Genomic DNA, 24194 nt, shown 5'->3' with positions numbered 1-24194 from the left:
GATTTATTGGTCCAGGCTGATGCATTTCTGAGTGCCCAGGAGAAGCACAGCAACTCAGCCCCCGTTAGGTGAGGGATGCCTGGGAAGCCCCAGAAAGGTTCTGTTTGGTCCGGCGCAGGCAGCACAGTGAGGCTTGATCTGACTGATGCTGGATCTTCTCAGGCCCACTGCCTCTCTGCCCCTGACTGGGAAGATTTGATGCCCTTCAAAATGTAGTCTATGGATCTGTTTTCTAGGCAATGAATGCCAAAGCCCTGTCCACTGATGTGACTGCAGAAGGTTAAATATGGATTTGGCAAGAATTACAAGCTGCCCACAAATGTTTTAGAGATGGTCTGAAATGAAGACATAGAGAAAGAGGCAGCTCAGTGGCGGGTTTTGTGGGCACGTGTGCATCTCCCGAGGCGAAAGTTATGTCCTTTGTGTTTAATTGGCTTTGCAGTATCCTGGATCTTCATTATACAATACCCATACTTGAAAAATCAGTAAAAATGGGAGGAACACAGGCAATGTCAAAGACAAAAAAAAATTCTCTTTACACATGTCTTACACATTTTTCATATTATGCATGTATTAATCAGTCACCCTGTCATTCTCCCATTGCACTCAAGAAGGTAGAGTGTTGAGAGAGAGAGAAAGAATATAAAATCTTCTGTAGAAGGCAGACTTTTAACATATTGGGACAAAGAAAACAAGAATTTAGCAATATGTTACTAAGTGACAGATTTAGAAAGTTCTTTGTCATTTGATCTTCAGGCTTTTTTCTCCTCTTGCTTTTTATACAAAGCGTGGGTAATAAAAATAGTTCTGTTGGTTTTCATTTCGAGTGTGGTTTCATGTCTGTCTTTTATGTGGTGGTAGCTGTAGTATACTTGAATTCATAGAAAATACCTCAGGGGATGCTTACAATCTACTCTTGGGATATTTTCTAGATTTTTGTTTAATAAAATGTATGTACATATGGCCTGATTCAAATTAAAGTGGATTTTTGCTGAACATTTCAGCCTCGGAAAACCTAGGTATGAATCTTGACTGTAATATCTCCCAGCCATGTAACCAGTAATAATATTACATCGCCTCTCTCAGGTCACATTTTTACGTGTAAAATGCTGATAATCGCATGTCACTCACATGACATTTCACAGGGTTGCTTGGTGTGTTACAAGAAAAATATATGAGGTAGTAAATTGCAAATGATAAAGCCCACTAAAGACTAGTTATTAATATTGAACTATTTCTACTTTTATTTGAATATTACCATTAAGACAACCTGTTTGAGAAAAAGTCCTAAAACGGAGTTTAGAGCTCTCCTTGAGTAAAAGAGATATGGAAATGATGGGATGGTTCAGGCTTCTGGATTTAGGTATTAGCCCTGGAGACAAACTAAAAAGGGAGGGGAAATTTTTCTAAACAGGCTTGTGGATAAGTAGATACCTCAGAGACGTGTCTTTGATTTTTCAGGTTGCTGTAATTGATTTATTATGCCTGTGTGAAGTTTGTGTGCAAATGTGAAATTAACCCATAATTATATTCTAAAAGTGTGAATTATATAGGCAATTAAATGTTATGAGACTGAAAGGTGATGCTATCCCAGAGGTACGGTTTTGTAGGATCAGATTTCCATTGTGTGTGTTGGTTTCCAGAATTAAAAACAGCACCCTACTCCCTCACCAGCTCCACTGTAAAAGTAACATGGGTCTGCATGATTTAGAAAACTTTCTCTTCTGCTGGTTGTAGAGTGGGGCTTAAAAAGAAAATTGAACTCTGCTTGTCTCGATGATCATATCTAAAAGCATATGATGTGCCACCAGATACAGGAACAAGAAGTTCTACTGGTTTTTCTCTGGCTTTTTTAAGAGGGTGAGGTAGAGATAATATTCTTTCATCTTCTGTGCAGTTCTAAGGGCATTGTGGATTCTCAAAAATTACTAAACTACCCATGACAGTTTCAGATCTATGGCATGGAAAAGTCTCTGGATGGTTTAATAGATTTCACCAGTTATTTGCTTCCTGAATGAATATTCAGCTTTTGTCAAGTTCAGGAGAACAGAGCACTTTAAAAATCAGGAGAGTGAGAAAGCATATTTATTTTGTGGATGTATGACAATGACTGCAGATGTAGCAAGTAGAACCAAATCAAGAAGTCATTAAAAATGCTAGTTGATGCTAATTGATTTAATGTGTTGGAATATCCGAGCGTTCAAAAGTAGCTTCGAATAAGCTGCTTTGTGGTTGTAACCCAGATTCATCACTTACCAGATGGGAAACTTTGGGAAGGTTGCTTAGCCCTCTGAGCCTGTCTCCTCATCTGCAAAATGAGGGTAGAGCTATTGTGAGGTTTCCACAAATTATTACATTTAAGGTACCTGAAAGTATACCTAGAACATCATGCTCACTCATTAATGCCAGCTATTATTTAAACATTTTAGCAAAATAATTTAAGCAAGGAAATCTCTTCATATACTGAAATTCCTTGTAAAGCTAGAATAAAATCAATGTGTTCAAATTCTTTGGTTAGCCTTTTTTTTTTTGACAGTGCTTTATTCTGTCACCCAGGCTGGAGTGCAGTTGTGTGAGCTCACTGCAGCCTTGAACTACTGGGCTCAAGTGATCTTCCCACTTTAGCCTCCTGAGTAGCTGGGATTACAGGCACACACAACCATGCTTGGCTAATTTTTATTTTTTTATTTTTAGTGGAGATGAGGTCTTACTATGTCGCCCAGGCTGGTCTTGAGCTCCTGAGCTCAAAGAATCCTCCCATCTTGGCCTCCCAAAGTGCTGGGATTACAGGAGCCCTCGTGTCCAGCTGTCTGTTGGCATTTGTATTATGACATGTAGCGCAGTTGTCATGTTAATAGAATTGCTGAGAAAAAAGGGTACTGTGCTAAGTGAACCCAGGCTTCATTTTTCTTACATCCCAGCCCTCACTGTGATTTAAAGAGGGACACTGACATGTAACAATAAGAGAAAGTACTGATGTGTAACAACTGGGCTTGAAATGTTCCTTATACATAGCGCAAGATAGACGTGCAGCAAATTCCCATTAGCCAATTCATTTTCAAAACAACCTCTGCCATTGCTATCCCAGTTTCATATACAACATATATGGCATCTGGCCAATAACCATATCCCAAGAGTCTTTCTATCTACATGGAACTGACTCCTTCTCCATTCTATCAGACATACCGCTTTCTTTCATTTCTTTCTGTTTCCTCCTTTTCCTCTCACAGTTTTACCAAACTCTTTGTTTTCTTTGATTTTTTATTCTTTTTCCCTGTCATGTCTGAAGTTTTCCAAAAAAAGCTGTAGACATCCTCTACTACCAATTAAGTGACAGAAACACAGAAATTAGGCTCTCCTTAGCAGAGTATGCTTTACTCAATAAAGGAAGGATAGCATAATTTGGCCCTTCTAAATGTTAAAGTCACTGCACATATCTTTTGTTTGAATTAATCATGGTTTCCAGTCATTGTTGAAGTGAGGGTTAACTTATTTATTTCTGTAATTCTTCCTGCCTGCATATGAATACAGCAAATGGTAACTTGATCCAAGCCAGAGACTCCAAAAAAAGGAAGTAGTGGTGGGTTGTGCTTCTGTTGCTCTGGGGTTATACATTTCTTAGTGCTCTTCGGAAAAATAAATGGAGATACCAATAGGCATAATTATCACAAAGCGAAGGAGGGAAAGAACAATGAAACTGACATGAGAAGAATTGCGCATAGGTTGGCACTTCCGAGTGTGGAAGTGTTGCTGCCAGGGAGGAACAGAACATACCGCTTTGGGCTGAGCTCTAATCCTGCAGAACAGGAGACCCGGCGGGGAAGGGGAAGAAAACGTGGGTGTAGCACAAAAGAAGCAGAAAGAAAATGAAGCAGTTTCCAAGGAACAGGTGACTAGGGCTCACCTAGTTGTGAAAACAGATCAGCTTCTTTTCCGAGTTTTGTTTTACTATTGAATAAAGTACAGTGACTCCTTAGACACTGCCACAGAATCTTGTCATGATCAATTGTCCTTCTCCTTAGCTTGCAGTAATGGGATTGTATACTTCCTTCTCCAGCTAGACTGGCAGCCTATCCCCCATGTGCTATTCCTCAAGTTGTGCTTATTGCACAGCCATATTTTCTTCTTTGTTCAAAGGGTGTGCATGAGGCCTTGGAGACTTCACTGTTTTGAGCTGAAGTCAGTCTCTCTTACTCTGGTCTCAAGTTTCAGTGGGTATCTGCCTGTGTTCCAGACACATTTTCCGGTTGTAATTTTTCTACTTTCTACAATGCTTAAAAGTCAATGGGAATTGATCAATATGTAAGAAACACTCAGAGTTGTCTCTGGAATACTTTCACACTTTGTGATGCCCTTCTTAGAATTAGGACATGGAGAACGTGTCTACCCTACCTCTTTAGGGCCCACACTAGGATATGTGGGACTCTGGGCAAGTATATTTTTTGTGGGTCTCTCATTTATACAAGCAATTCCTTTGAAAAATGCTTTGCAAAATTTTAAACATATACAAGGTTTAGTGATTGATCACTGAAGATTTAGAATTATGGGTAAAGAGGTACTGATGTATTTGTTTATTGTCCAGACTACTTGATAATTCTTTGTAGCATCCCGACTCCACCTCTTTCCTTCCGGATCCGGGAATCATCTCTTCCTATTAGTTATTGTCAAATGTGCTGTTCCTGAGTAATTCATGTCTCCCACTGTGAGAAAACGGTAACAATCTTATTATTCAAGACCTATAGCTTGTCAGAACCTGTCTGTGTTGAGACATTCTGACTCTTCTTGCCTCTAAAGTCCCCAGTGCTATTTGTTTCATGCTGGCTACATCATTACTCATGATGCTGTACCATCCATCCTGCTGCCTGTGAATACTGGCTTCCGATGGCTTTTTCAGAGGTTATGCCGGTGCTTCTTTGAAGGCGACCACAAATGCACAGAGTATGCAGGAAAATGTGCACGGTCATTTATTTTATGGTCATGTTAAATTTACCCTTGGGAACTTTATGGTATAAATATAGAACAACACATTTTCCAACTATGTCTTCTCTTGAACCCTTGAGGCTGTAATCACAGCACTCCTAAAATGTGATCTCTTTTCATGTTGACTGCACCCCTGGTTTCCTCACACTGTTTCCAGTGATGGAGCAAGAAGAATGATCCCATTTATGCAAGGAATCCCTGACCCTTATCTGACTCAGCGTAACCTGGGAGGGCACAGTCACCACATCAGCTGGAGGAAAGAATGAACATGGATTGGAAGAGCCTGCTGGTGTTGCAGAACAACAATCTGGAAAGCCCTTGGAGGAGGTGGGTGAAGCCACCCTCGAGCACTGTGATGCAGCCTGCAGAGGGATGGGGGATGGCCCTGGGTTTCAGCAGCAGGGGGTGCACAGCATAAATCTTGCCTGCCACCGTGGGTGCTGCAGAGCAGAAACAGCACCACAGTAGCAGCAAGGGGGATAACTGAGGAGGCAGGGAACCTCACATGCAGCTCGAACCCAAGAGCTGGCTGATGGCTGTTGGGAGCCCAGAGTCCTGAACTCATCCTGTGACCAAGGGAGTGAGAGTCATTCAAAATCAGGATGTCAGCACCATTCTGGCAGCCCAATCGGACACCATCCCATGACAGCAATCCTGTGCCAGTCAGCAGAATCAATCCACTCACTAGGCTGCTTTTCTGGAACTGGAGGTCAGCCCCAGCGCCCCAGGATGACCTTGCAGGCACGAGTTCTGGAGCTCTTTGGACTGTCAAGCCCACCCCATGCATAAGAAAGTGGGTTGGAAAGAACTCTAAAGGGGAGAAAGGAGGACTGGGTACAAGCAAATCCTCATTTGGGCTCAGGAAACCTGCCTAGACCACACTACCAGCTCCAGCCAGGCCCAGGAACCAGAGGGTTGGGGGTGGGGGTGGGGGTCTCAGAAACTATCATGAAAGACATTTTCAAGGGCCCATGAGTCATGAGGACTGAGGGAGGAGCCCAGCTCATCAGGGTCTAAAGTGAGCCCTGCTGTTTGTTTCTTTCTGCAACAAAAAGGAGTGGAAAGGATAAAACAGAGGGTAGGCATGGAAGAGATGAGGTCAAGTATGAACCACTCTTGGAAGCCTGAGTCCTGATAAGGGCTGTCCACGGGTTGGCCCCTATTCAAGGGCTAAAAGTTTTCCATCAAATAATTTAACTACTATATAAACAGTCGCAGCAGCAGCAACAGCAGCAACAAACACTTTTATAATGAAGCTCTACCAATTCTGCACTGGAGGGAGAAAATGCAAGAAAGGACATTATTTGGTCAATGGACAAAACTAGAATATGATTGTTAGATTAGAAAAAATTATTGTATCGATACAAATGTATGAAGTTGATAAGCCTATGGTTGTTGTTGTTGTAGAAAAGAATATCCCGTAGGATACACTGAAGTATTTAGGGGTAAAAAACAATGTTCAGAAAAAAAGTATCTATTTATCTGTCTGTCTATCAATCATCTGTCAGCCTACCAATCTATTGATCTATTGATCATCTATCATCTATTGCAAATGACAAAGCAAATGGGAATAAACTGTTAACAGCAGCAAAATCTGGGTAAAGGCTAAATGGATGGATGATCTTTGTACTATTTTTGTTTTTGCCACTTTTTTGTAATGTTAAAAATTTTTTTCCAAATAGAAAGTTAAAAAGGTTATCCCAACACAATGTATCACTTCGGATAAAATTAGTTATAACAATGTTTTCTTTCCTTCTCTTTCCTCATCTTCCCCTTCCCATCCCCCACCCCCTTTCCTTTCTTCCTCTTTCCATTTTCCCTTGGCATCATATAAATGAATACAGTTAGGAAGCTTCTGGCATACTGGCATATTCCACAGATTAAAATAATTTAAAAGTAAAGAATTAAAGGGAGGAATTGGCTAGATCCAGGATGGGCAAGATGGCAACGGAGCTGCAAGCAGAGGCAGGAGGATCCAGAACTTGACTTTGTGTTTCTGTAGCTAATACAAAGTTGTATAGAGAACTTGAGTAAAAGAATCACAATAGGCTGGGTGCAATGGCTCACACCTATAATCCCAGCACTTTGGGAGGCCGAGCCGGGCGGATCATCTGAGGTCAGGAGTTTGAGACCAGCCTGACTAATATGGTGAAACCTCATCTCTACTAAAAATACACAATTAGTCAGGCGTGGTGGCACGCGGCCTCCCTTCCCCTTCCCCTTCCCTTCCTCCTCCCTTCCTTTCCCTTCCCTTTCTTTTTCTTTCTTTCCTTTCTGGCTCTATTGCCCAGGCTGGAGTACAGTGGTGCAGTCCCAGCTCTCCGCAACCTCTGCCTCCCGGGCTCAAGCAATTCTCCTGCCACAGCCTCCTGAGTAGCTGGGACTACAGGCACACACCGTCATGCCTGAGTTCTTTGTGTGTGCGTTTTTAGTAGAGATGGGGTCTCGCCATGTTGTCCAGGCTGATCTCGAACTTGTGAGCTCAAGTGATCTGCCCACCTGGGCCTCCCAAAGTGCTGGGATTATAGGTGTGAGCCACTGGGCCAGCCTAGAATGTCCATATTCCTAATCTAATGGTTGCCAGGGGCATCACAGCATGCCATAGTGGTTAGTAATGTGGGCTCTGGGAAAAAAGAGTTTGAGTTTAAACTAAGCTTTTGCATTTCCCACCTGGGTGATCTTGGACAGATGGCTTCATTTTATCATGTCTCAGCTTCCTCACCTGCAAATGGCACCTGATAGGAATATCTTCACCTGAAGGTACCAGAAAGTATGACTTACAGTAGCTTAAACAAAGAGAAACCCAAAGAGCAGGTGCTGCTGATCAACAGTGTGAGAGAAATGAGGTTTTTTGTCTCTGCCATACTGTGTGTGCGATTCTACTTTTCATACAAAAAGAAGGGAAAAGAGACATGGGAGAATTTTAGCTGAGTCGGCCTTTTTATCAGAAAATCAAAGCTTTTCTCAAATTTCCAATAAGCAGAAACTCACTTATGGGCCTGATTTGTGTCTCCTGACCACCTTTGCTTGAATTTGGGAGAGAAAGGAGATTATAGATAGGGCTTAAGTCAGACAATCAAGAGTGTGGGTTATAGTGTGTTACAGGATTCTGAATATTAAATGAGCTAACAGCTGTAATGTTCTTAGAAAAATTCACAAGTGCTCAATTGTTAGCTTGTTATCATTATTGGTAATACTAATAGAAGTAGAATTTTTATGTACATATTGAAAATATCATCAGAAATAATTTTGATAAGACCTGTGGAAACAGGGGAAAAAGGATGAAGTCAACAGCTCCCTCCTTAGTTTCACCCTTGGAGAAGGCTTAGAAGGAAGTGAAGCATTGATATGTAAACCACCTACATGCTTGCAAACACCTGTGATTGACCCTCTCTATAGGCCAGGTAGGACCTTGGGACCTGCTACTATAGAGAAGGGCTTGTAGATTTCAAAGAGGATGCTGGGATCCCAGAGTAGCACAAGTGGCTGCACTTAATCACTTATTTTGATTATAATAATATATGTGGTCATCAGTTTCTCCCTTATTTTCCATGTGGATGGGCTATATTTATTTTGTTGCGGTTGGCTCAAAGTAGACACAACAATCTGTGCCTTGAACATTTTCAGTGAGCCATGTTACCCCTCCTGGAAGTGGGGGTGCTTTGTCTCTCCACTGGGGCTCCATGTACACAAGCACACCCACATTTTATTGGTGGCTCTTTTCCAAGTTGCTAGCTTGGCGCTTTTCAAAATGTGCTGAATGGCTGTTTGGAACTTGTCTCTGCTGACTCCACTGGGCTTGGTTTCAAATCTTTCCTAATCCACTAATGAACCTTTATTAAAGTGGGAGAGAGAGGTTAAATCAGTCTTTGGACGCATTATTAAAATAAAGTAGGAGAAGTGAAATGATCAAAAGAGAACAATAACAAGGGAAAGCTCAGTCTCTCCACCACTCTCTATTCAGTTCTTTAAAGCTGATATTTTTGGGGAAGAAATTTCAATATTATTAGATTAGTTTTCAGTAGTCTTTAATTTTGTTTTATTTTAACTTTTGTTTTATTTTTCAGGGAAGAGACTGTCATTCACCAGCAAACCCCTGCCCCCTCACTTTTTCTTTTTTCTAGTTGGAAGTTCAGGTTGAACTGCTCTGTGGTTATTCACCCACTTCTGCTGGTCAAAGGCCCATGAGGATTTACATGACTAAATAGGCCATAAAATGCCAACCTTTTAGAAGTCTAAAAAGTCTCTGCTGGATCAAACAGTCATCACGAACCACCCTTAGATTCCTCTGCCACCCACTTTGCTTCCTGTGTCTGGGACACTCTGACAAACTATAAAGAAACCACCATGTACCTTTTCAAAAATGTCCACTCGTCGTTAAAGTCATGAATCAAGGAAGAGATGGCTTCCAGATATGCAGCTGGACTTCCGACAGCCATCATCCTCTAAAATCTCCCTGTATTTTGACTGAAGTTACCCACCCACTTCTGCTGGTTCCTGGCTCACATAAACGTGGAGCAAGTAACTTTCCATTAGACCCAGAGGATAGGCTAGGATAGACTTCTGAATGTGTGAAAATTCCTGGTCCCCAACAAAGCTGTGTCCTGCTCAATAATTTATTTCATAAGAAGAAGTTATAATAAGTCTAGTCATTAAATCAAAAGAGAAAAACCTTAATTAAGTATAATGTTTTTTGGTACTTGTTTTTGTCCGTTCCATTTCTTCATTAACTTTTTGATTGGGAAAATAAAGATCATTACACAAATCTATTCTTAAATTTAGCCATGGATGATTTGATTTCTCTTTCTGTCTCTTCTCTGTCTGTGCATACACACACACACACACACACACACTCAGAGAACAGAGTTCTCTCTCTCTCTCTCTCTCTATATATATATATATATATATATACAGAGCATATATATAGTGTGTACATATATATACGTATGTGTGTATCTGTATATATATATATATATATAGTGAGAGAGAGAGAGAGAGAAAGAGACAGAGAGAGAGAAAGATGCTCCTCAACTTATGATGTGTTATGTTCTGATAAACCCAAGGTAAGCTGAAAATATTCCAAGTCAAAAATGCATTGAATGCACCTAACCTTTCGAAAACCATAGCTTAGCCTAGTCCACTGTAAATGTGCTTAGACACTTAACATGTATATGTGGAATACTTACATCGGTCTACAGTTGGACAAAATCATCTATCACAAAGTCTATTTCATAATAAAGTGTTGAATATTTCATTTAGTTTATTGAATTCTGTACTGAAAATGAAAAACAGAATGGTTGTACGGCTACTTGAAGTACAGATTCTACTGAATGTGTTTCACTTTCACACCATTGTAAAGTTGAAACCATCATAAGTTAGGGACCATTTGTGTATATACCTATATGAGATATATGTAAGTAAGATATATATGTAAACAACATATATGTAAATGAGATATATAAAAACATATAAATAACACATAGATCTCCTTGTTGAATCCTACTGTGTACAAGACATAATTTTTTATGCTGGGATTCAGCAGTGAAGAAAAGGGAAGAAAGCTCTTGGCTTCACAGAGCTCACACTCTGGTGAGGGAGACAACAAATATACAGAATATAAGAAGGCGAGGGCTGGGCACAGAGGCTAATGCCTGTAATCCCAACACTTTGGAAAGCCTAAGTGGAGGGATTACTTGAGGTCGGGAGTTCAAGACCAGCCTGGCCAACATGGTGAAACCTTGTCTCTACTAAAAATACAAAAATTAGCCAGGTGTGGTGGTACATGCCTGTAATCTCAGCTACTTGGGAGGCTGAGGCATGAGAATCACTTGAAATCAGGAGGTGAAACCTGCAGAGAGCCGAGATCGCTCCACTGCATTCCAGCCTGGGTGACTGAACGAGACTCCATCTCAAAGAAAAAAAAAAAAAGAACGGGGTAAGTACCGTATGCAAAAGCAGAGCCAGGTGGGAGACGAGAGTCTTGAAGAGTTGTCATTTACCCATTTAGATGGTATGGTCAGAGGGGCCTCCTGAAAAGGTAATGTCTGAGAGAACAGGGTGAGAAGATCTCTGGGGGAGGAGTAGAAAGTGCAAAGGCACAGAGGCGGCGATGAGCCCCATCCGGTTGGGACAGAGTGAGAAAGGGGTTCAGCTGGAGAGGCCTGAGAGGTGAGGGTGGCAGGGCGGGTGGAGGTGTAAGCTCGGTGGATGGTGGCCACCCTGGAGGCCATTGTGAGGCTCTGGTTCTCCCTCTGTGTGATTTCAAGGTCCATTGCATGGTTGCAGCTGAGAAGTGAACAAGCCTTATGACCTGGTTTCTCTTGAAGAGGATCATTCTGGTAGGTGCCTTGAGAAAAACCTAGGAGGGACTGGGAGGATGTAGAAAGTCCTATTTGTAAGGGTTTGCGATCTGAGTATATGTCCACTGAGCCGTGAACTTATTACCGTCTTGAGTTCTGTATTCTAGTTGGAACTCTTCTGCTAACTGCTGGAGGGTATTGGCGCAATCACTTAATGTTTTATTCAGAAGGGAAATAGAAGTGAACACTTAGTATTTAAGTTTGAGCCAATTTCTTCTTAATCCCTGTGATCTGTAGCCTGCTAGGATCCTTAAGTTTGTTTTTCTTTTTTTCCAACACCAGAGTATGTGCCTTTGCTTGACCCACCTCTGTCCTCATAGTTTCTTCACTAACAGCTCTGACTTCCCTTCCCAACCTCTCTTAGCACATGCAGAAGACGAGAACAGTGGACAATGGCTTTGCTAAGCCCTGAATTGTTCCGAAGTTCGAAGGTGTAACCCATGAGCTATCTCTTTTACGAAAACAGTCAAAACTGGATGTTAGAAATATTTTGGAGGTTAAAGGAAGAGCGACTTGAACCTCCCTACCACTGAACTGTTTAATATTCTAGAATTTATGTTACACAGTAAAAGATAGACAACTCTGTCTGCAGTTCTGGGACTAGGATATGCCTGTGCATACACGCATCTGCTCTGTTTTGGTTTCACTTCACTTTAGTTATTTGATTTGGTGTCTGCAAAACCCTGTGTGCACATTTTTATGAGCCTTGGGACAATTTACTGCCAAGCTTGCTTGAACTCTAAAATATGCCTCCAGTTTCGGAAAACCACAAATTATTTACCAAGGAGGCAAGGAAATGGAGGTCATTGGGCTCATTTCTTACATAATTTTCAACTTCCTTTCTGAGGCCTGACATCTCCCGGCAGTCACAGTGATGTCTTCTTTAGATAGATTCAATAATGGGGAAGAACAGATGAAAAGTGGCGAAAGTTGCTAACTGTTAGATTCCTCTGCTTGCTTTTCATGCTGTGTGCCAGGAATCAAAGCTGGAGGAGCGGAAGGTAGATATAAAGTCACCCCGTTTCCTAGGTTATTGTGTTTATAAAGCATTAAATAGGAAATGCTAAAAAAAAAAAAAACTCTTTACTGTGTGGGAAACAAAGTTATTTAAGGTATGAAAACAACAGTTTTAAGCTAAAACAATAGAATAAATGATCACTAAAATGAAAGTACAGAACAGGTATAGAAAGTCAATCCTTGAAACATCAGTTGTCGTCAGTTTCTTTCAAGATAATTCAAGGGTGACTAACATATAACTAGCAAATACATTCAACATACAAGAGAAAAAGAGTGAGGATAAAAGGGGGCAATAAAATAAACAGGGGAATAAGTGATGACCATAGATCAAATGGAAAGGATAAGGAAGGAGGAAAAGGTATCTCCTATGTATCTAACTTGGAAAGATAATGACTCAATTGAGTGAATAGGGGAGACACATTGAGGGTTTGAAAGCCAGGAACTCAGGAATTTTTATTTTTATTTTTGGGACGGAGTGTAGGTCTGTCGCCAGGCTGGAGTTCAGTGGCCTGATCTCCACTCACTGCAACCTCTGCCTCCCAGGTACAAGTGATTCTCCTGCCTCAGCCTCCTGAGTAGCTGGGATTACAGGCGTGCTCCCCCACATCCAGCTAAGTTTTGTATTTTTAGTAGAGATGGGATTTCACCTTGTTGGCCAGGATGATCTTGGTCTCCTGACTTCGTGATCCACCCACCTTGGCCTCCCAAAGTGCTGGAATTACAGGCATGAGCCACTGCGCCCAGCTGGACCTCAGGAATTTTTAAAGACATGGCAACATTCTTGCTGTATGGGTTTACTTACGACAGATGGGTACATAGGTCTGTCCAAAGAGGCTGGGACACTTTGTTATGTTTGAGGAATTTTTTTCTGCTAAATTCTCTTTTCCCTTTCTTCCAAGGAAGCAGGGTAAGGAGAGGTACCAGATGCTGGTGGATTGTTTACCTTGGAGATTCCCACCTTATGGAGGAAATAGCTGGTAGAGTCAGCAGAGACCTCTTCTGGTGGGCCTCAGAGTTGTGAGTTGAGCACTTGGAGCAGGGAAACATTGGATGTTTTCATGACGTCAGTAGGATTTAATTCAATCAATGAATAGGACCCAGAAATAAATTAGCTGAGACAGTGTGGGAAGAGGGGCAGAATCCCAACTGTGCTTAGTTATAATTTGAGATGTAGAATAAAGAGTGCTCCAGGAAGCACGGCTCCAGGCAAATGATGAGTTTTTGAATCCCTTCATGTTTATGATTTCATTTTTTTTCCCTTTATGCTTATGATTTTAATTATCTCTGTTTCCCAAAGTGATTAGCGGAAACAGTTTAAGACGAAATGAATATATGTGCTGGAAGGGGAGGCAAAAGTAGGGTGACATCCCATTTCATAGTCAGGCTTGTGGGTGGGGAAGGGATGGTGCAAGTGAAGAGAGAGAGGGCTTGGTAATTTCTGAGAGGAGGAAGAAGAAGAGGAACACAAGCTTAGTTCCTGAGGAAAGAAATGGATGGGAATCCAGGCTGATTCCACTCGCATCTGCAACACTTCAGACAAATCCAGAAGCTGGCAGCTAAAATGAATGTTTATTTCTCAATGGAATGAAAAAAGAACTGAGATGGAGCTGAAGATATTGTACTGTCTGAAATGATTTACCTTATGGGCATTCAGGCTAATGAATGAGTTTATTTCCACATCCACGTGTGATCTATGTGAAGTTCATTTCATATCTGCAATGCTCTCTGTAAGAAATGTAGTCTAATGCCTGACACTGTTAAGGGCTCAATAAACGCTGGTTTCTTACTTCTGATTCTACCCACAATTATACCTGATTCTCTATTATTCTGGTATGTGAGCAATCTCAGTCAAGCTTTCTGCAGTGTATATCTGTGCTTTCTAAAGTCAACATACAAAGTAAGAGTTAAGACCGGGTGCGGTAGCAGCACTTTGGGAGGCCAAGGCGGGTGGATCACCTGAGGTCAGGAGTTTGAGACCAGCCTGACCAACATGGTGAAACCCCGTCTCTACTAAAAATACAAAAATTAGCTGGGCATGGTGGCACATGCCTGTAATCCCAGCTACTCAGGAGGCTGAAGCACAAGAATCGCTTGAACCCAGGAGGCAGAGGTTGCAGTGAGCCAAGATGGCACCATTGTACTCTAGCCTGGACAACAAGAGGGAAACTTCGTCTCAAAAACAAAAAACAAAACAAAACAAAGTAAGAGTTAAGATGTAAAGTTCTAAACTCTACTTCTTTTGAATTATTTTCTCAATGTTCCAATTAAGTCATACTAGTCAGGCATAAAGTTTCTCCTTAAAATTGGTTTTATTTATCTCAGTTATGAGACAGTTAGAAACAAATGGTTTCTATTTGTTTTGAAAAGCAGCTACAACCTTCAAATGATAAACACAATTTATCCATCTTTCATCTGTTCCTTGTTTTGACTTTGTTGAAGTGAATTTCCTTTTTAAACTAGCGATATTCAAATAATTTGTGAAATATTTTGTTTGGGTTTAAAATAAGGACTGTGGCACATTGATCATCTAGCCCATTAGAAACAGCAAGTCTTTCATCTTCAGCAGTTTAGTTGTAAAATGCCTAGTTGTGGTTTTCTTTATAGCTATCCTGAGTTGGCTAAGATTCTTGAATGTGAAGATTGCTAGCTTTAAGAGTTTTGGGAAATTCTTGACTGTGTTTTCTTTACATATTTGTCTTGCCCTATTCTTTCTTTTTTCTTTAGTAACTCCAATAATAGGAATAAAGGGGTTTGCACTATGACTCGCATGTGACTGATATGTGTATTCTTTTGTATTCTCTGTACTCTAGTCAAATATTTCATGTTGATCTGTCTTTGGGATCACTGAGCCAATCTTCAGCTATACTGTTCAACTCATCCAATGAGGTCTTCATTTCAAGTACTGTATTTTTCAGTCTTAGAATGATTACTTTTTATAGATTTTGATTCAGTGATTAAACCCCACATCTTTTCATCACTTTCATTCATATTGTCTTTCAATCTTTTTAATATATTGATCATTGTATCAAAATGTAATTTTAAATGCTAAATAAAATATCATTTTCTTTCTTTGCATCTGCTTATATTGTTTGTATGTTTCACCTGGTAATTGATCGCAATCTCTTGCCTCTTTTTATGTTAGTAATATGTGACTGTATGCCAGATATTGTGGACAAAGCACATGTCAAAGCTCTGTATGATGCTACTTCGACCAGATAGGAATCTGTGCTTTCTCTGTGGGGCAGATAAGGTGAGGAGGTCATCACCCCAATCCAAGAGGCTGAGCTAGATCAAGACTGGGTTGACATTTTAGTAAGATCCCCTCTACTTCTAGTTATGTTTTTATTCTTCAGGCCTGTCTCTTCCACACTGTTGATTGACAGCTCTGAAAGACAATGGAAGTTTCAGGCTTTTTAATATCCTGCCATATGCTCCATCCAAATTTGATGAGCATCTTGGGGAGACCAGCCACATTCTGAGCAGACTCCTTTCCTCCAGTGGAACTTTTCCTCCCAATTATTATGGGACTTCTGAAGATTTTAACTTACTTTGCAGAAACTCCTAACCTTTTACTCAGTCTCAATTTAGCAAGGGTACTATGAGGAAAATTGGCAAGGCATTTGGGGATACTTTTGTTTCCAAATTGTTGTGGTTGCTTCTTTGAATGCCACAAGCTTTGCTGGCTTCTCTTTCCTTCCTACAGTGCTTCTGCATGAACCAGATCTGATCTGTATTTCAAATCAGCAAATATCCCAAGAAAGAAAATAGCCTGTGAAAGGTAGCTAATCTTGGCAAAACACTCTGCTCTCTGGAATTTTTGTTCTTTTAATTCTTTTTGTTTCCATAATTCACTGATCTCTTTAAATGGATTTTTTTTTGCAATTAATTTATCTTTTTTAGTTAGTCTAACAGGATTGTATTCTCCCACAACCAAAGGCATTCTATTCATAACCACAAGTCCCCTTAGGGTCAACTTTTAAGAAGCCTTGGGCAGCTATATCCTTCCAACCTAACAGTCCATAAGATCTTCCCCTATTTTTCCAGAAGCTTCAGATGAGACTATCACAAAGAAAAGTATGGACATATGTGACAAATAGAGATTACAAATTAAATTCTTACTGTCCCACATGAAAAACTTGACTGTCCTTTTTTTCTGTGTGTCCAGAGATACAGGGAGTCCACGGAGCCTCCCCTGCAAGCATCAGTACAGAAGTCAATGATAATCTGGATGCAAGCCCAGGTGTGTGGAGTCCACTGACTCAGAGGACCTGCATCTAAGGAACTGGCTGTCCTTATCCTTAAGAATGATGACTGTGTTTCCAATTCCAGTAGACCCTTTGATGTGTTCTGAATACATATTCCTTTTGGAATTGAACTTCTAGTGCCCTTAACTTTGGCCCACTCTGGTTTTCCATCTGTTTTTTTTTTTTTTTTAATAATTTTTTTTGTAAAGATAAGGTCTTGCTTTGTTGCCCAGGCTGGTCTTGAATTCCTGGACTCAAGCAACCCACCTGCCTTGGCCTCCCAAAATGCTGGGATTATAGGTGTGAACCATTGTGTCTGACCGCTCTCTGGTTTTTCTAACATCATGTTATCCCAACTCTGTTCTTTATGTAAATTTCCCTGATCACATGGTTGTATCTTGGCATTTCAAAATCCTTGACAGACTTTGTTTTGTTTGAATTTTACAATGAACTTACATGACTAGGCACGGTACCCAGTTCAGTTTTATAGACAAGGATTCTGTAGGTCAAGAAGTGAAACACAACCAATAACAGCAGGTGACAGGATTTAAACCTGGGTCACTTTACTTATTTTTTCTACTCTATCATTATGTGAATCTATCCTACCTCTGCAATGACAGATGGCCCTAGAGCAAGAACACTTCCTTACATCTGGTATACAGTCAAAAAGTAAAAATTCCACACAAATAAATATGGAAAGAATTTTTACCTGCTCCTATAGCTTCCTTTCAGGGACCTGGCACCCACAAAGGTTGGGTAACAGAAAGAGGACTTATGTAACTTAACTCAAAGCAGAGAAAGTTACAGAGACTGTCTTAGCATAATATAGCATGGAGTGGTCATGCTTGGATATGCAAAAAGTCTGATGGCCTTGAACATGGCTTGACCCTGAATTACACTAGTGGGGCAAGTTGCCTGGGGCAAAGCAAACTTATTGGACCCAAAGCTCTCATTCGAGAATTTTGTTGCCTAAAAATTATAAAATATCAGCAATTTCATATGGTTCGGCCTAATATTTTATCACTCTTCCTTTTTCTATTCTAAAACAATAATTTTTAATAGTGTAAGCTATACACATACATGCTTTAAACATACAACACCTTGACTATATAGTGGATATTTCAAGAAGTAAATGTTCAGCATGTCTTCACCCCCACTTGAAGACATAATGTGTGTATTAGGCTGTTCTTGCATTGCTATAAAGAAATACCTTAGACTGTGTAATTTATAAGAAAAGAGGTTTAATTGGCTCACGGTTCTGCAGGCTGTACAGGAAACATATTGGGTCTACTGTGGAGGCTTCAGGGAACTTTGACTCATGGTGGAAGATGAAATGGGAGCAGGCACCTCATGTGACTGAAGCAGGAGCAAGAAAGAGTGAGCGAGGTGCCTCCCACTCTTAAACAATCAGAACTCTCTCTCGAGAATTCACTCGCTGTCTTGCGGACAGCACCAAAGGGATGGTCCTAAACCATTCATGAGAAATCCTCCTCCATGATCCAGTCACCTCTCACCAGGCCCTACCCCCAACCCCCAACACTGGGATTACAATTCAACATGAGATTTGGGCCTGGACACAGATCCAAACTCTATCAATATATTAGCCAGACACTTGCAGCTATATGAAGAATACCCTGGTTACCCAGCTACAAATGGAGATGTTATTGGTAAGGGAGGGGGCAGGGAAGTGCTGGGAGGAGAAAGGCAGGTCTCTGGCGAGGGCTCCACCCCAGTGCCTGTGTCCACAGACCTAGGTAAGGGCAGGCACTCCTGCCTTTGCGCCCAAATGTTGCATTTCCCAAGACCACCCTGGCCCGCCACGCCCCCATCCTGTGCCTAGAAAAACCCCGAAACCCTAGTGGGCACTCACACAAGCGGCTGGACATCCAGAGGACGTCAAGAAGAGCACGCCCACAGGCTGACCCTGGCAGGCCATCGACTGGCGGAAGGACATGGAGTTTGGCTGCGCGGTGAGAGGAGAGCCAGGCCGCTAGGTGGCCTGACTCCAGGAAAATACACCTTTCCACTCCATCTCCCTTCTGCCTCCCCTGTCTGCTGACAGCTACTTCCACTCAATAAAACCAAGCACTCATTCTCCAAGCCCACGTGTGATCTGATTCTTCCTGTACACCAAGGCAAGGACCCTGGGATACAGAAAGTCCTCTGTCCTTGAGATAAGCCAGGGGGTCTAATTGAGCTGACTAACACAAGTCTCCTACAGATGGCAAAACTAAAAGAGCACCCTGTAACACACGTGTGCCCACTGGGGCTTCAGCTGTAAACATTCACCCCTAGACACTGCTGTTGGGTTGGGCCCCATAACCCAGTCGTCAGCATGCTCCCCTAGAGGTTTGAGCAGCGGGGCACAGAAGAAGCGAGTCACTCCTCCTGTTGCACAGCCTGCGAGGGGGGCAAGGGAACGTTTCCTGTTTCATCATCAGGGATATTGTATTGGTGTCTTAAATAACACTAGCATTTTGCCATATTTGGAGCTGCTACTGGGCCAGCTCTGTTTCCAGCCCTGCCTTTCAATCTTTTCCTTGCTTCTGGCATAAGTTCCCTTCTCTCTTGAGAAATCGGTTATGCATTTGAAAATACATGTAGCTATACATACTTTAAACGTAACATTTAGCAAGGAGGCTCCTTATCGGACGGTCCTTCACGTTGCTGGGAACAGAGAACAGGACAGTTCCAGGTGAGCGAAGTAGTGCGATCTCATACATGATGAAAGCTAAGCAGGCAACAGCTTTTCCATAAGTAAGCATTTCAAAATGTATTTGTAGAAAGTCATTATAAGAATAAGATGCAAATCAAGCTATTTTTAAACCATCGTTTTCAGGGCCAAGGAAGAAATTATGAGAATGAACTCTTTAAAAAAAATTATAAGGTCTTTAGTGGTGTTTTTAGTTAAAGTAATTTAGAGATGATTAGGTATTGTTATTTTTGATTCAATTCTTTAGAACAAAAGCTTACAGAAATAGAAAGCTTTGCCATTTCTTTTCCCCACAACTTTAAAAAGTAAAGAGCGAGTGTTGGGTCACAATAACTTTTCTTTTTTAGTCTCCTTTTTGGGCAAATTCATCCACCATCAAATTACATTGTACTCCTTCCTCCTCTGACTACCTGTGGAAGAATGTTTATGTAAATAAACCCAAAGCCCTGTCTTTTTGTCTGTTGCTCTGAGTAAATGGTGCAAAATAGATGCCTTAGTCTGGTGATTTGATTTAATACAAATGGAACTTGTTAGAATACTTCTTTACACCTGAGATATTGCGAGATTTACTTGTAACCTTCCTTGCTGTGTGAACAGCAGTAGTATTTGCTGTTTCTAAGATGTGTTGTAGTTTGAAAGATTTTGTTTGTATCATGCCAAAGTGACTGCATTAAGAAGTACCTAGTTGACTTGCCTGCCTGCCCGCCCGCCCGCCCGCCTGCCTCCCTCCCTCCCTCCCTCCCTTCCTTCCTTTCCCCTCTGTGGCCTGGGCTGGAATCTAGTCGGCTCACTGCAGACCCCCCTGCCTCCGGCTCCCGTGATTCTCCTGCCCCGGCCTGCGGGCTGCCAGGTATTGCCGGCGCGCCCCACCACCGCTGCCTGCTTTTTCTCCTTTCGCTGGAGGCGCGGTTTCGCCATGTTGGCCAGGCTGGTCTGCAGCTCCTGACCCCGAGTGCTCTGCCTGCCTCGGCCTCCCGAGGTGCTGGGACTGCAGACGGAGTCTCGCTCACTCGGTGCCCGGTGTTGCCCGGGCTGGAGTACGGTGGTGTGGTCTGGGCTCGCTGCAGCCTCCGCCTCCCAGCCGCCTGCCTTGGCCTCCCAGGGTGCTGGGATTGCAGCCCCTGCCCGGCCGCCGCCATGTCTGGGAGGTGGGGAGCGTCTCTGCCCGGTCGCCCCATCTGGGAAGTGAGGAGCGCCTCTGCCCGGCCACCCATCGTCTGGGAAGTGAGGAGCGCCTCTGCCCGGCTGCCCCTTTTGGGATGTGGGGAGCACCTCTGCCCGACCACCCCGTCTGGGAGGTCTACCACGGAGGCCAGAAGCAATGTGGGGGCTGGATGTGGTGGCTCACGCCTGTAGTCCCAGCGCTCTGGGAGGCCGAGGCGGGTTGATCACTTCAGGCTAGGAGTTCGAGACCAGCCTGGCCAACATGGCGAAACATACGAAAAATACAACAGACAAACCAACCAACCAACCCAGCGACAACAAAACAGGTCTACCCCGGAGTCATACTCTAATTTTTTCTATTTTACTCCCTTTCTGATCCTTTATCCCACTTTCTTTTTCTTCCTCTTCCTTCTCCTTCTTCTTTGTCAAATAGAGGATTGAGTTATTATCATTGATCCAAAAAGAAAAAAAAAAGAAGTACCTAGTTGACTGATTAAAACAAAACAAAACAAAACTCCTTTAAATCATTCAGCTGTTTGACCTATGCTAGTGTATAGGTGCTATACATAATTATATATTTTGATGCTTTCTGTTTTATTATGTGGCAGGGTGTAGTCCCAGTATTTATGCTAATTATATAGTTCTTTGGACTCCAGTTTTTGTTTTTGTTAATTTGGATTAAAGTCTATCATGGCTCCTTTCAAAAAGTGCACTATATGTAAATGGAGGTTACTTCGATACCATTAGAGGGATGGGACTGAGATCTCAAAGAAATAGGCTACACTGGCTCTGGGGTGAATGGGTCCTATGACTTGTAGGGTTTCAGAGTAGAACACACAACTCTGGGACTAAAGCTCAGGACATTGGTCATGCAGTTGAACATTTCTGTCAGTTCTTTCCTGGTCCGGCCCTGTTCAATTTCCAACTTCTGTAAATACATGTCGAAGGTAGGCACACAAAGGTGTGCCAAAGTGTACAGTTGCTCAGATTATTTGCACATCTTGGTTTGGCTCTGGCCAGTTGAAGGAGTCATGAGGAAATACCTTGCTGCGATGATTTCTGTCATTCATTTCTCGGTGTATATTGGTATTAATTGATTTTTTTTTGGCAGAGTTTAAAGTACTTTTGAACTTTTCCCCTTTCTTCTCTCTTCTGCTTCTTTTTCCAGACTGTTTCCGAGATTGGATGAAGAGAATCAGTTGACAATGCTGTGAAGATAGGGATTTGGAACGTGTTGGGGGAGGTAGTGTTGACTTCTTTGTGCAATCTAGGATTGAGTGGGGGATGCAGTTGGAAGGGAAGAGAAGTAAGACTCCTCCATCTTCCTGGTCCAGAGAAATTATGCTGGAGCCCCCTACCCTTAATGAGAAAGGAGGTGTTTTGGTTTCCACCATCTTTGAGATCTGATTGCTAATGTAGCTACCTTTAAATAATTCTGCTATTTACAACAAAAGTGAGATCTCCCTCCTCCATCCTGTGTTACACAGCCTGGGATTGCACCCCTTTTCCTGGCACCTTTGCATTGCGGGAGCCTGCCTTTGACTTTCTTTCCTCTCCACACATCTTCTATTCCTGCTGCTTCTCTTTTCAGAAAGTGCTGAGCTTCTAGGCGAGTGTCCCTCCCAACAGATGAATATTCAGCAGAGAATGGAGAGCTTTCTACAGTAAGAATCAGGATGTGGCTGTTTATAAAGTTATTGCACTTTTTTGAAGAGTGGCTGCAATTAGTTTTGGTGTTAGGCAGCAAAAACCCCAAAATATTCTTTCTGATTTCACGTTGCTTGCATAATACAGATACCCATTTACTGGAAGAAATCTTCATGGGTAAGTGTATGAGTGTGTATGCATAAGAATGTGTCTGTGTGTGTGTGTGTGTGTGTGACTCCACATATATTTCTAGAGTGCCTTCTATGTGCCAGGCATGGTGTTGGTTGACATAGGTAATTGAGAGTAAAACAGTCATGATCTCTGCTCTTAACCAATTTACAATCTAGGATAAAATAGACCTTCCATGTTCAAATCCACAATGACATTAATTGCAATATGATCATTGTTGTGTTTGAAGAATAGCTAAGAAAAGCACAAAGAACTTACAAGATGGCTTAACAGAAGAACTTCATCTAGCTTAGAAGTCTGGATAGCTCCTTTCTAAGAAAGTGCTATGAGTAAGGATGAATAGGAATAGGCCAGATAAAATACGAAGCCAGGAGTTGGAGGTGGACATGGGGGAGGGAGGTGACATTGTACTGATGGAGAGATGTGGAGAGCTGAGGAGGCTGATGAATGTAGAGAAAGTCGAAGTGTCACTGGATTGCAGTTCTTGATAGGTAGAAGTGTTGTATGAGGGAACGAAAACAAGGCCATTGGAAAGGGAAGTTGAAGGTGGTGGTGGTGGTGTTTGTGAAGGTATTTATATTATTGTAGAATTATCTGAAGTGCAGTTTCCAATGTTGACCAAATTCATGGTGTGACTGTGGAAGTTGGTGCTTGAGGTGAATTATGACAACTATCAGTGGGTATCAGGGTAAGGAACTGCTGGGCAAGGTGTTGATGGTGCATCTAGGTGATGTTAAATCTGCTTAGCACGATGGTAGGGTTGGGTGAAAAGGAGACTATGAGTTGGGTGCTAAATTCTTTAAGGAATGACCAAATGATTAAGTGAGGACTAGAGGGAGAAGAGGCTCTTATTGTCAACTACTCAAAGGAGCAGCTTACGAAAGAGAGTGCAGTCACTTGTCTGCAAGTGGCACTGGGTAGTCAGGAGGACGTTGCCTTGGTTCTGATGCTGGGATATTTGGAGTTTGACGGAAAACATCTCCCAGCCCCTGCTTGAGAGGAGAAGCAGTATCCTTAGGGGACAGTGGGTTTCAGTGAAGTCGAGAAACTGTGTGTGGGGTGTGTGTGTGTGTGTGTGTGTATGTGTGTGTCATAACTTTGAGATAATGATGGGTTAGAAACATGTAGATTAAGGTAAGAAGAGACTACCCTCAGGCATTCATCCAAACTTTGAATTTCTTCTAGAAACCTTCTCTCAAGTCACAGTCAAGTGATCCAGCAATTGCGAAATCACTCTCTTCTAATGTGTACCATTTCACTTGGTAGCTCTTTCTGTTGAATAAATGATACTCTATATAATAGACACTCAAACATTCTAGTATTTTCTATGCAAATGTGTAGAAAAAAGTGTTTGGGGGTATGAAGTCAGGATAGGTAGGCTGAAAGATTATTTTATTTATTATTTATATTTGTTCCTGTAGTGCTTATGTGATTTAAAATATAAAAATTAGACATATATGTTGGAAAAGTGCATCAAAACCTGAAAAATTAAGTTTCAAACATTTTATGCTACGGTTGGAGTTATGAATGTAACTTGTCTGAAGAAGCTTCCTGATCATTGTGCTTCATTTTCTTCTTATTTGGACTGTAAACATTGTACAGTTTTTATTTGACAGATGAACATTAGCACTGAAGAAGCAAATTGAATAAAATATAGACATTTAAGTTAATTTAAAATGTAGGTTTTATTTTATTTTTGGATGGGGTCTTGACTGCATCCTGAAAACATAGCTGATGTTTTTATTACCTTAGTGTAAGCTGTGTAGTCAAAAGAATGGTGGGAACGGTCACTGTGTGTGGATATCGTTGTTCCCGAGGTAAATTCTGTCCTGGACAACTACTAACCGAAGGATCTTTCAGAAATGCTCTCCCAAACCACTG

General features: G+C 41.8%; 1 long non-coding RNA gene across 1 annotated transcript in view; it reads left to right on the top strand.

Moving 5' to 3' along the window:
• Positions 1–17893: 17893 nt before the first annotated feature.
• LOC129464475 (uncharacterized) overlaps positions 17894–24194 on the top strand; it is a 42368-nt gene continuing 36067 nt past the window's right edge. Inside the window, exon 1 of the long non-coding RNA XR_008651604.2 lies at positions 17894–19295. This is a non-coding gene — a long non-coding RNA (uncharacterized lncRNA). The remainder of the gene's footprint in view (positions 19296–24194) is intronic.

The sequence above is a fragment of the Symphalangus syndactylus genome, chromosome 16 (genome assembly GCF_028878055.3).
Source record: "Symphalangus syndactylus isolate Jambi chromosome 16, NHGRI_mSymSyn1-v2.1_pri, whole genome shotgun sequence".
Taxonomy (NCBI): domain Eukaryota; kingdom Metazoa; phylum Chordata; class Mammalia; order Primates; family Hylobatidae; genus Symphalangus; species Symphalangus syndactylus.
Note: the sequence above shows the minus strand (reverse complement) of the source record. Positions and strands in the feature narration are given on the sequence as shown.